Source organism: Peromyscus maniculatus, chromosome 3 (assembly GCF_049852395.1).
Source record: "Peromyscus maniculatus bairdii isolate BWxNUB_F1_BW_parent chromosome 3, HU_Pman_BW_mat_3.1, whole genome shotgun sequence".
Lineage (NCBI taxonomy): Eukaryota > Metazoa > Chordata > Mammalia > Rodentia > Cricetidae > Peromyscus > Peromyscus maniculatus.
In genome coordinates, this window is record NC_134854.1 from 31,868,025 (window position 1) to 31,880,710 (window position 12,686).

Consider the following 12,686-nt stretch of genomic DNA (forward strand, 5'->3'; position numbering starts at 1 on the left):
TAAACCACATATGAAAGGAGAAGCATCATAATTCACACCCAGAAAGATAATAATTTATGCAAAAACATTCCCTTTAAAGATGAAAAGAGACTTGGCACATCCGAACCCTGCCACTCCAGGGATAAACACCAGAAACAAACCACATGTGTTGTGGGAGGCAAAAATCAGATGCAACTATGACACACTCCAGATGCTCACTAATATGAAAGTCTCGGTGAAAACTGATGGACTTCAAGGTCTGTAAGTAAAGAACACAAGTTCCAAAAGTGTGAACACTGATTGGCTTCAATTATTTTGTAATGCTTTTGAAATAATTGCCTTTTGTTTGAAGTATTTTCATCTTTCAGCTTTAACTATCTTGGAAATTGATAAAAAGCAGCATAAAGAGATGAAACAATGATACAGACTTTGAAGTACAATCATTCCTTTCCCAGGAACTTTAAGAGAACATTTGGGCAGGTCTACAGGAAAGGCTATCATGTAATTTAGAAAATCTGGATGGATCAGGGACAATACACAAATACTTCACACTATCCATAACTAAGCAGAACACTTTAAAGTAAAAATTTAGTAGGCAGTGTACACATTCATGGTAGGCAGCATAGAAAAATAAATGTCAGCTCTTTTAAGGCTGGGGTCTGCTCTCTCATTATCTATGTGTGTTTCTCAGTGCCCTCTGGTAGTGCCTTGTGATGAAATGATGTGCAAAGAATCTACAGTCCAGCTCACTGTGCACTCCCCTTTCAGTCATCAGCCACATGATGACATAAGGTATTTATCATGATGCTCAGAAATTGAATATTGTAATCCTCACCATAAAAAGTAAGAGAATAACCAACAGAATTTATTAAATGTTGTGACACTAAGCAAGACAAGAAGATGCATTGATCTTCAAATGAAGGAAAAGCATAAAAGGTACAGATATGTAAGAGTTTTATTACCAATGCCAATTCTTGACTTCCTGTCTCATTCCTATTTGTATCCTACTGCAAATTCAAGTTTCCTGTGCTACAACTCTGTCAAGTGTCCACTAAGTTCAGGAATCTAAAAACCATTGATGAGAGTGTGGACCACCAACATTGGCACCATGTGGAAGTTCATACTTGTAATAGTATCCATCCTATTGGGAACTGAATGGGAACTAATATAGCTAGGTACCTGTGTGATTTGTGTGCACATAAATGTCTGAACAGTGGTGCTCTCTTGTCTCATTTACCTAATCTTAGATCTAATCCCATGTGAGGGCTATAGATACAGATCATTCTTACAGTGTTTTTGATGATCCATTGATCAAGAATCAGTGTCTCTATCCAGGCTTTTACTTGCCTGAGACCTAGGAGGGTTGACATGCATCTTTGGAATAATAATACTCAGAATGTTAACTTATTTAATGATGATGAGGAATTCACACATATTTATGACAATTGTAACAAAACTCAATAGAAAATCATCTTTATTTCAATAATAGTTATCCAGCATTGATACAGGTTATATTCAAGCTAGAATTTCACTTAGAAGATATTTCCTTTCTTCAGCTGTTAAAGTAGTGTTTCTTGATGTTTTGCTGAATTTGGACTCAAAGAATATGAACAACTCAATCTCAGGAATAGTTTTCCATAACTTGTAAGTTCCTTTCTTAGAAGAAGCAGTTAAAGGCAATGGGACAGCATATATTCCAGATAATCCTCCATTCTCAATTTAAATTTAGGATGATGAAAGTATATTTTTCCTGAGTTTATCCAACATTAAATTTACTGAAGTATGGCAAAAATGTAGGAATTGACATTACACTTTCTCAACAATATTTTCCACCAAATTTATTTTATTTTATTCTATAAGAAAAATGTGTTTGGTTATGTAAAATGAATAGAAAATTACTTAATAATAAAAATTTTTTAAAAAAGAAAAATGCAGTGATTTGAATACTTTCTATAAATAAAAATACCAAAATAACCAACAGAAGAACTATTTCTAGACAAATATATAACATTAACTTTAAAAACCTTTTTAAACCCAATATGCATACAACACTTAAAAATATCGCCAACATTAACCACATGTGCACATACATGTACCATATATTGGTAGTGTTTGATTTATTTTCAGCTCACACTGGGTGGTCTACTACTGCTTTCTGCACTACCAGCAGCTGATCCTAAGTTCAGGGTTATTAAAAACCATCATAAATAAAATCCATGTGTGCATTGTTTAGGTACCAGACACTATTTACAAACCTTTCAACAACTATGCTTGTTCTCTGCCAGCAAAACTCATCAACGTCTACTGCTAGTCCAACCACAAAAGCTTTCCTAATGTTGAATTCACCCCAATAAACTCCTGGAAAATTCCTGACTGACTGTAAAGGCATGAAATTATTTATTTATGTTGTGCTTACTGTTGCATGGAGGAGCAACAGACACTATCTGTTAAACGTAGTCTGTACACTTTTTTGTTAGGCTAACAATTGTCTCACGTCTGTCCATACATTCTCATCAAATAGGTTATCTTTCCTTTTGAAAAGAAAAAAAAAAGAAATTTATGTACTGCTATTTGTATAAAAGAGTTTTTTTTTTAAATACAGGCAGTCTTACATGCCTATTAAAAATCCCCTCAAAAAGAAGGCCATTTAGAACTGAAATATTGGATGTTTTATGTCAATGAGATTTCAGGAAGCAGAGACCTTAAATTAAAGCTCGAGGGAGTTTCCAGTCATGAAGTTTGAGAACTGCAGTTTTATCTTAAGCCCTCTGTAAATCACGCTGAGACACTGCTCATGTGGTAACATGCAACACAGACTCCTAAATTTGGAAAGGAGAAAATGATAAATCAGAAGCAAGAAAGGGGTGTCTGGAAGCAAACTGAGGTACAAGGATGTTTCCAAAGCAAGTAACAGCCACTAGATGAGCATCTACTAAAAGACAGACTGGAGCCACCAATAAAGAGGTGCGTCGTGAAATAGCAGCATTTAATTAATTAATTCAATTAATAAGTTCAATTTGTACTTTTACTAAAAAAAAGATAACACTTGGGTCAAAATATTATACCATCAACACCTGTGATGACGCAAAGGCTACAGAATGCCAATGCCCAAGTCTTCACTCACAGCACACAATCCACTCTCTGGTCTATCCCATTCAATGTGGTGTCCTGTTGAATACTATGGGAGTTCCACAATGCCCAAAGAGCCACTTAGAACTATTTCTTAGCCAGGTGCTGAGGAAAATCTATTGTTCACAACCTGTTCTGACTATTTCTGATAATGGCCAGTAGCTTATGAACTGCAAATGCTATTTCAAGTAGGCTAGTCTATAATCATTTGGTAATGCTGGGGAATTGTTCAGAATGGAGAATTAAATTTTCTAGGAGATGCTTCATCATCCCATTTAGGAATGAAGAAAGGACCACATAGCACACAGAAAGGAAAGGGGACTCATGGGTTCACCAGGTTGGAATTGTATGGACTCTTTCTCATCTGTCATTGCCAACCTCTCTGGGATGAGTAGATGGTTGTTCCTGGAACACGAGAAAGTGCCTACACACTGATTCTCATTCTCTGTGCAGAGCACATTTTAAAAGAAACCCAAAAGACATCTCCAAGTCTTCTCATAGATTCATAGATTTCAGGTGAAGGAAGGAAAAGAAGCAAGTTGTAAGATGAGCTGAAGTTATCACCTCTTTCCGAGAAAATTAAACATGGCTCTCTCTATCACCTAGGTGGTCTGTTCATATACACTGATTAATGACATAAATCTAGAAATTTCAAAAATACCTTAACAACAATAGGAAACACTTAGACTGAAATATTTGGGTGTCATGAAATACTTCCAAATCATATGACTCAGGTTATACGCAAGATTACCTTTATCCTATCTTTCCATGAGAGAGCCATCCTGGCTCAGAGTTATGGACATTCAGGCATTGGCATTGGTACAGAGATTAGAATATCCAGTTCTGCAATAGTGTCATCCCATCCCTTGTAGTGTATCCACAGCTTCTTCATGCTCTGGCTATTCCTTCTCCAGCTCCATTAACCAGAAACATAGGGATATGACATATTGTTAGCTATCATATGCTTAAAAGATACAAAATTATTAAAATATCGATGGAAAATACTTACCAATGATCTCAGATGGCCAGCAACACTGTGAGAGCTCATTGATTCAATTACTAAAACTTGTCCACTCCTTAATGCATACTCTGCACAGGAAACATAAAACTTGATTTCTAAGAAATCATAACCCATTTGTCATTACTATAAAATCTTGAAATATATAATGAGGAGCAATGGGCATTTTCAAAGAATAGGGTCATATAATTTTAAACATGTCTCAGGAGCAATTTCAGGGGCAACTCCATGTGACAAGCAGACACAGCCTTCCCCATCCTGTTATCCAGAGAAATGTTCTTAGTAGAAGAAGCCTTTGCCACTAGGATTCATGTCTCAATCTGAAGTGCTTACCATACTAAATATCAGTCTATAGTATAAGAAACCACCAAATCCTTAAATGTCAGTGAAATGTTATATAAATTCATTAATTCACAATTTTATGTCAATACATTCAAATATTCAGAACAAGTATTTTAGCATAATAGCTTGCAACTTTTCGATGTGTTTAATGATAATTTCGTACGTAGAAATCTCTTTTACTTTTTGTTTTGTTTTCATGTAAAATATTCTGGAAAAAGGGGGATAATTCATTCATATAATTCTGAAGTCATTCTTGATTTATACTGAACATGTAGAATTTTCTCACATATACTCCAGGAGATGCTGGGTCTAGAGCATGGGTTTGCACCAGAGAGCCCATCAGCAAACAGTGGGCTGTGCAACTGAAGCCTGCTCAGGGTATGAGCATCTGGGGACTTCACAGGGACTGTTTTCACTTCATAAAATGCCGGGCTGAATTGTTTGGCTCTGTTTGTTTTTACAATTTTATTTTTTCATTCAGAAACATCTTAGTCTGTCATTATCCTGACGAATGTTTTATTACAGAAGTCGTCCTGAGTACAAAAGCTCCATGATTTCAGCCCACGTCGCCCACTATCTGCCTTGGAGAATTGCTCCTCGGCAATTTCCTCATACAAAATAAAAGACTTTGACAAGTTTGAGGAGAATGTGAAGGAATGTTAAATAAATCTAACCTTTATAAAAATCAATTGGTGAAGTTATATAATAAATGATTAGTCCCCTCTTTTTAGGTCAGGCTTGCAATTCAGTGCTAGGCAGAAGAAATGCCTTCTACACCTCAAGCTCATAGCGCAAAAGGAAAGAAGTCTGTTCATTCTTTGATAACTATTCCTTTTTCTTTTCAAGATTTTATTTAATATTTTGTTCATTATTTTTATTTCAGAGTTCTTGGGGTTAAACATGGGGTCTTCTTCCTCATGCTAGTGAGCAATCCACTACTGAGCTATTCCTCCAGGCTTCATTCAGTATGGATTTTATGGGCATTACTTTCTACACCAAGAATGATAACAAGGAGTTAATAGTAAGAGAAAAAGACAAATATTTGTGCTGAATTTTAGCACATTTCAGTGAAAATTTTATTTCATCTCACTTCTGTGAAACAATGAGACAGAAAGCAAGTAAATATCTAGCCTAGTTATTCTGCCAAGTTTCCTTTCATACCATGAAGACTTTGAAAATAATAAGAGTTCAATAATATTTATTGAAAGATACTCTAGTTTTTCCATTAACTAAAAACTATTTGTCATCTTTGATAAATAGAATAAAAATTACTTATCTACACAGATTATTGAAAGATTTTTAAATGTAGCATATTAAACATGTGATCCACAGTGTGTGTACTAAAAGGTAAGACATAGCAGAGATTTTTAAATGTAGCATATTAAACATGTGATTCACAGTGCGTGTACTAAAAGGTAAGACATAGCAGTTCATTTCTGTACAAAATTAAGCTCTATACTTTAAATGTGTTCTGAAAATTAGACAAGGATATAATGATACTCTGCTTGGATCTATAAAGCTGATAGGTTGGCCATACATGAATCCATGATGAAGGATGCAATTAATAATTTTTATTATTTCCCCTAAGCTTCAGGAATGATCTCTAACAATCCACTATTGGAATCAAATGATGCCAAGGAGCAAGAGAGGCTTCCGGTGATGACTTGAATCGGTCTGACAAGTGATATTGATAACTCTGCAGAATGAGTAATTGGGCAGCATGGTGTGAAGGCTAAACTTGTTAGCCAGGCAGTTCTGCAGCTGTGGCTAAATATTAGCCTTTCCCCTGTGGCTTCCACACATAAATGGAAGTGGTGAAAGCACAATGTGAGCGTAGCGTGGAGGAGAGGAAAGTGTGACGCTAGTACTAAAACTGATCATTATAACATTTGATATTTTAATGATGTGTGCTATACCCCTTCCCTTGGATCACTGTTTTGATTATGTGATTATAGTACATGGCTAAATTCATCCACTCAAAACTTGGGGAACTTTCTAACATTCTAGAAACTGTGAGTAGACTTAAAACTGCCATAACACAAAGATCCTTTAATTTGAAACAAACACTTCCTAATGTAATCTTACTGTGAGCAACTCCTTAAGTCCCTTTCATTTCGATTGAGTCTTACCCTCAGACCATCTATGACTTTTCACTTGCAAAGTTTATGCAATGAACATAGAATCAAGTAGAAAGTACTTACTGAAAAACTGGTCCCACACAACTGGAATGTCAACATCCGTCCTTCATTCTAATGAAAAGTCTCTAGGAAATATAGTGACACACTGTCAGTCTAGGATAGTTCCATCAGTGTCACTTGGCAGAGTCTGACTAATACTGCATGAGGTGGTCATTGCATGAACAGAGTCCAAGTGTTTGGCATGTGTAGATTCCACACATAAATTTAGTTCATTTGCCGTTTTTAATAAAAAGGTTAGTAGGTGTTATAAATCATGGAATTATAACACTTACTGCTAGAAAACTAAAGTAAGTGAATGAATAAGCATGCTTGTAAATATTGAATAAATTCCTGAACCCAAATGTATTTCCTCAGCCTTCAATGTTTTATTTATTAAAAACAATACCATGAGAAAGTAATCGTTACTTTCTCAACAAGGCTGGGTAAAAAGCCTAATTGGATAAGAGAAAAATAAGTAATATAAAATCAAATGTATACATCTGATTAATGAACAGGACTGTAGCAATCTATCCAGTCACAAACATTTTTGAATCTCAGCCTTTATCCATTATTACTTGTTAAATTTTGAAATCACAGTGGGGTTGAATCTTATATTTTCTTATTTGCATTGATATCCCCAAATGCTTTGTTAATTGAAGAAATATCATGTGCATTTTCCAAATGACTGTGGTTTCAAATGAGGAATATTTGCAAAACAACTTAGTTCCCTGCTTTTAAAATAGGGTTATTAATCTTAGTTACATATTACTATAGCACCTAATATTTTAAAAGTGGGAAGTAAATTTAAAATTATTAAAATTAAAATTTAAAAAGCAAGTTATTTTTATTTGTATATAATAAATTTATGTTTTAATAATGGTGATATTTTCCCAAAAGTATTTAACCTTGTTATGTTTAAAATAAATGCACCTCTCATTAACTGCGAAATCCACTGTAGATGTTAGCTCTTTTTATGGCTGCTAGTATCTGAAACAATTAAACAAACTCTGACCCTTCAATTAATGTTTCCATGCAAACTTTTTGATTCACAATTTCTCAATCATCCCTCAAATTTATCAGTATAATTAACAAATTATTCAGATGTTTTAAGTTGATCATAGCAATAATTAAACAACAGAAAAACAGAAATATTGAAACATTTTCTATGCCAAAATACAAAGAAAATAATCATAGCAAGATTGCTGTTTAGCAACTAAGTTTTTTGCAAAGATATGCAAATGCTATAAAACCATATTAATCTACAAAGACAATATATATAATATTTTAATAATTCTTAGCTGCCTGTTCATGCAATACTTCAAATCCAATATTGTTCCAAAAGAGAAACTACATTCTAGTACCTTGTTATAATTCCAATATAGAAATCTTTGAGAAAGTACTTCTTGCTCTGAATGAATAGGAGCATGACAAAACACAGACAAGGGTCTCCAATAAGATTTGACTGAATAAACACCATTTTAATCTTATCAATTGGAGATAGTTTAGTCAAGCTATTTGGGGCTAGGTGTATATGAAGAATAGCAGTAACAGGATCATTTCTGAAATCAAGTATGGTCACCCCATGCAGAAAGAAACACAATAACACCACTGACAAAACTCACTTGCCAACTGGATTAGTCTCTGGAAAACAATGGCACCAGCAGGTCAGTCTGACACTGAGCTAAGACAGAGTGACATGTTTTAAGCAAAGATTTCACACAGTTCACAGGACAAAGAGGCACTGTCAAAGCAGATAAAGGACAGAAAACCAACAGAAGGCCTCGCGTGCTCAAAGAACCATGACCACAGAAGTCAAGAGATTCAAGCCATGAGTGCTTAACCAAGCACCACAGCCTTCCCGAGGAGAGATTCTTGGATTCAGGTGAAGAAAGCTGATGTCCCTGACAGTGAACACCAGTCAAAAGTAACTCCAGACATTAAATCTTGAGTCCACATTGTCATTTGCTCACTTTCACCTTCAGCCAAAAAAAAAAAAAAAAAAAAAAATCATATAATTATATCTTACACTTCTGCATATACAGTGTTCTTTATATTTTAAACTAAATGGCTTTGTAAGCAGAGGCTGTTTTTTGGGCATTAAAAACATCATATTCTGGGATGAAGAGATGGGCCAATGGTTAAGGGTGGTTTTCCTGAGGACCTGAGTTCAGTTCCCTGAACCAACAGCCAAAACTTCCTAGAATTCCAGCTCCAAGAGACCTGATAACCTCTATGACTGCGGCCACTGCACTCATATGCAAGAATTCACACACAGACATACATACATACATGTACATAGTTAAAACATAAAACTAAAATATTTTAAAAATTCATATTTATTATGAAAAATACAGCTGCATCATGGTTCTACATACATAATAGTAAGTATAAACCAGATATTGAATTGATTGAATTATTGTTATAGTATACTGGAAACATGTCCAGCTTTTATTCGTGTGCATTTCACAGTCAATAGCTGTATATCAAATGGATGTGTTGCACATGGGGAGAAAGTCAAGTGCATGTAAGTTGACATTGTCTGACCAAATTGCACAAGAAGACAGAGGGAACACACATATTAGTTGTCTTCTTCACTTACAGAAAATCAAAACTGAATTAGTCCTGAAAGACAGAAAGGAGTCAACCTGACCAATGATGGAAGAACGCTTACAGAGCAAACTTCTGGAAGAGGATGATTGTTAATTAAGGTTTGATGGAGCAAAGCCACGAGGATAGAGTACTGATGCTTGGAATTGGAGAGATTTGGCAAAACCACGGAATTACTACTAAATGACCAGCCAATCTTTTAGCCTAAGAACATTTCCTGTTGTTCCGCCATCCACACCACGCATCCTGCTCTACTGTTATAACCTAGGGCATTAGTGTCTGTCCCATTATTCTCTTGGATGGAGACAAAAGACAGTGGTCTCCTGAATATTGGGCACCATGGGAGGAAAAGGAAACAAGACCCAGAAACAAAGAGCTGCTTCACCTCCGGCCCAGACATCCTTCCCGTTCTCCCAGAATCACTCTGAGTAGTAAAAGGACCAGCTGTGGTTTGTATTCAACACCAGACAGACTCCATAAAGTAAATAACCAAACCCGAATTACAAACAAGAGCACTTGGGTGGAATCAAAAGACACCTTAGACATATTAGCCCTACTGGGGCTGGGGAGGGGGACAGAAGAGGGGATGACCAAGAGCACTGATCATCCAGCCCTGCTGCACAGGAACCCCTGAGAAAGCAGCAGTGTACTGGTAGATATTCCATTGACTTCGGCTGTGCTGGACAGTGAACAACAGGTCCATGTAGCAATTCACCATTTTGAATAACTTGGATGCACGTAAGCTTTAGTTGTGAAAACTTTTCAGTGAAGATCCGTGGTGGGGCCTCAATGCACTTCATAGTATGATGTCAGTGGGCCTGGGCACTGGCTGGGGATCAGAAGGTTTACAGCTCCTGAAATGATGCTCATGTGCAGCCAAGACATGAACCTTGAGCTCTTGTGTGCCTGCACAGGACTGAGGCAGTGACTGAGTCTGGACACCTTGCTGACATTCAGAGTCCTCTAGGATTTATGATGCAACCTTTGTCCTTCCCTGGTTTCTTTCATCACTACTTCCTATTACCAGGGAAAGAGAAGTTTTGATAAAGAGCTGCCTGGGTGAGGCTAAAGAGTAAGCCAACATGGGCCACAAAAGTAAAATTATCTTCCTTGCATTCAGCAAGCCTGATGTTAGAAACCTGGCCTTCCAGACTCCCAGAGCAGATGTGTTCATGAATGCAGATTCCACACTACAAAACCCAACATAAAACACAGAATAGTGATTCGTTAATTTACAATGAGAAACCTTGCTTTGGATGAAAGCGATAAGTCTACAGAGGGAATTGCATCTTCTGTTTAGTATGGACTAGGAACAAAGGAAATCAGTGAGAGGACTGAAATGTCAGAGCTCCATGGACTGTAATTACCTGAAGCACCAATGTGTCTTTTAATAAAAAAGTATTGAATTTCTACGCTGTGCCTTCATAAATTATAAGGATGTAGCTAGTGTTTCTTGCCCCAGGGAGCTGATGTCCCATGATGGGTGTAGTGAGGAAGAAAATAAATTAAAAATATCAAACCATGAACACATTTGGCAGAATATCTGTCTAAACGCTATGCCTCCCCAGAACCTTTGGGATTGGCCTTGTTTGGAAACAGTTTTGGAAATCTAGTGCCTAGTATGAGATGAGCAGAGGACGTAGTGAGGCACAGAGAGTGAGGAGAAAGCCGTGTGGGCGTGGAAAGGTGGAGACTGGCTTCCTGCTTCCGTATGGTAATGAATTCCAGGAAGCAGCAGAAGCTGGAAGAAGCATGGAAGGGCTGTGCCACGCAACTTCAGTCTTGAAAACCATCTTCTCATCACCTTAGTTCCAGGCTTGTAGTCTCCACCACTGAGAGCATGTGACATCATTGTAAGTCTTATCATTTGGTGTGATTATCTGCTAAGGCCATGCTGGGAACAAACACAATAGTCCTTCATTATAGCATAGAGTCAAGAAGACAATGCTCTGATAGGAAGCAAATGGATGACGTTCATTAGTTGATTTGAATTAAAAAAAGACACCACACACACACACACACACACACACACACACACACACACACAAAGATGCACGTATGATAAACGTGGTGAATGTTCAAAACAGAAGTGATAGCAGCAATATTTGCAGACAGGAACAAAGTCAGTTTCAGGACCTTCAGCACTGTGCTGGAGCTCAGAGGGACATGTGGACAGAAAGCAACAGGGCGGTGAATTCAAGAATCATACAACACAGGAGTTTATACAGACTCAAATCTTAGGCGCAATTTGAAAATGCTAGAAATTTAAAAAATAAGTACCAAGTAGTACTTCCTCCCTTTTAGGGTTTGGAAAGTTCTGTTTGGCTGCTGTGGAGAGCAAGTGTGTTGTATGGTGGCCTGTACGTGAGTCATGGAACCTCACCGAGCCTGTAAATGTGGAGCAGAGACAGGATGAAGCACGTAGGTCCAACCCTAGCTGCCATCCATTTTGGTGTCAGTTAGAATACAGAAGGCAAATGGGAGGGCATTAAGGGAGGTGTCAACCCTAGGTGACTGCCATGAGCAGCAGATCTTCTCTCCTTGGCAATAACTGTTTTTCTAAGCAGAAACGCAGCAGTGGGGCTATAGTTCACAGCCCCTCAGCCGTTAGCATCGCGCTTGCCTTGGACAAATATTGTTCTAGAGAACTCTTACTTCTTTATTATTTACTCAGTTTCTCACAGAAAGGCAAAATTGGTTAGTGTAATGTTCAGAGTTAACAGTATCTGAGTACTTAAGATTTCCTAGGAAATGCTAAAGAGAAAGAAGATAATTGGCAATAATTGCTATTGTGTGTCTTATTCCAACGGTGAAATACTTTCTGCTACACAGTTAAACAATGAGTTACCCACATAGAAAACCTTGTGTGCTATCAATCTTGATTATAATAAGCTGGGAAGTTTCCAAGGTGTATCTCCAGTGTAGCTGAAAGGAAATGGATAGCAGTGAGTCCCTTGTTCTTCTAATAAGAAGAAGTGGTACAGACAATAAAGACACTGTATCTTGCTCAATGAATTTCCCAGCACATGCAGAGAAGTATCGTAGCTAACAGGTGGCTCCATCCTTGAATACAGATCATCAAAAGGCATCCTTTGTCCTCCCTGAAATTAAAAGAAGAAACTCCTCTGGAGAAGTTATGCTCAGTTGCGATGCTTGCTCTCATCCTCTAATTTTGAGAACAGGAAAGAGGAAATTGCGTCTCAGCCAGCTTGACACAGCCAAGAACAGGGCAGCCTCCTTATTGCTTAACCATGCAGCCTGGTGTATTCAGGTACGCTCTAATTTCTTTCTCACAAAAAGCAAAACCAGCCTGAAAGACCAGTGAAGACACTGCAGGAGGAGAATTTATTGAAACGCTCTACATCTTGACAGGATTACTCGCACCTGCACATAAAGAATCTCAACTGTTTTAGACACACAGGCTAAAGGCGCCT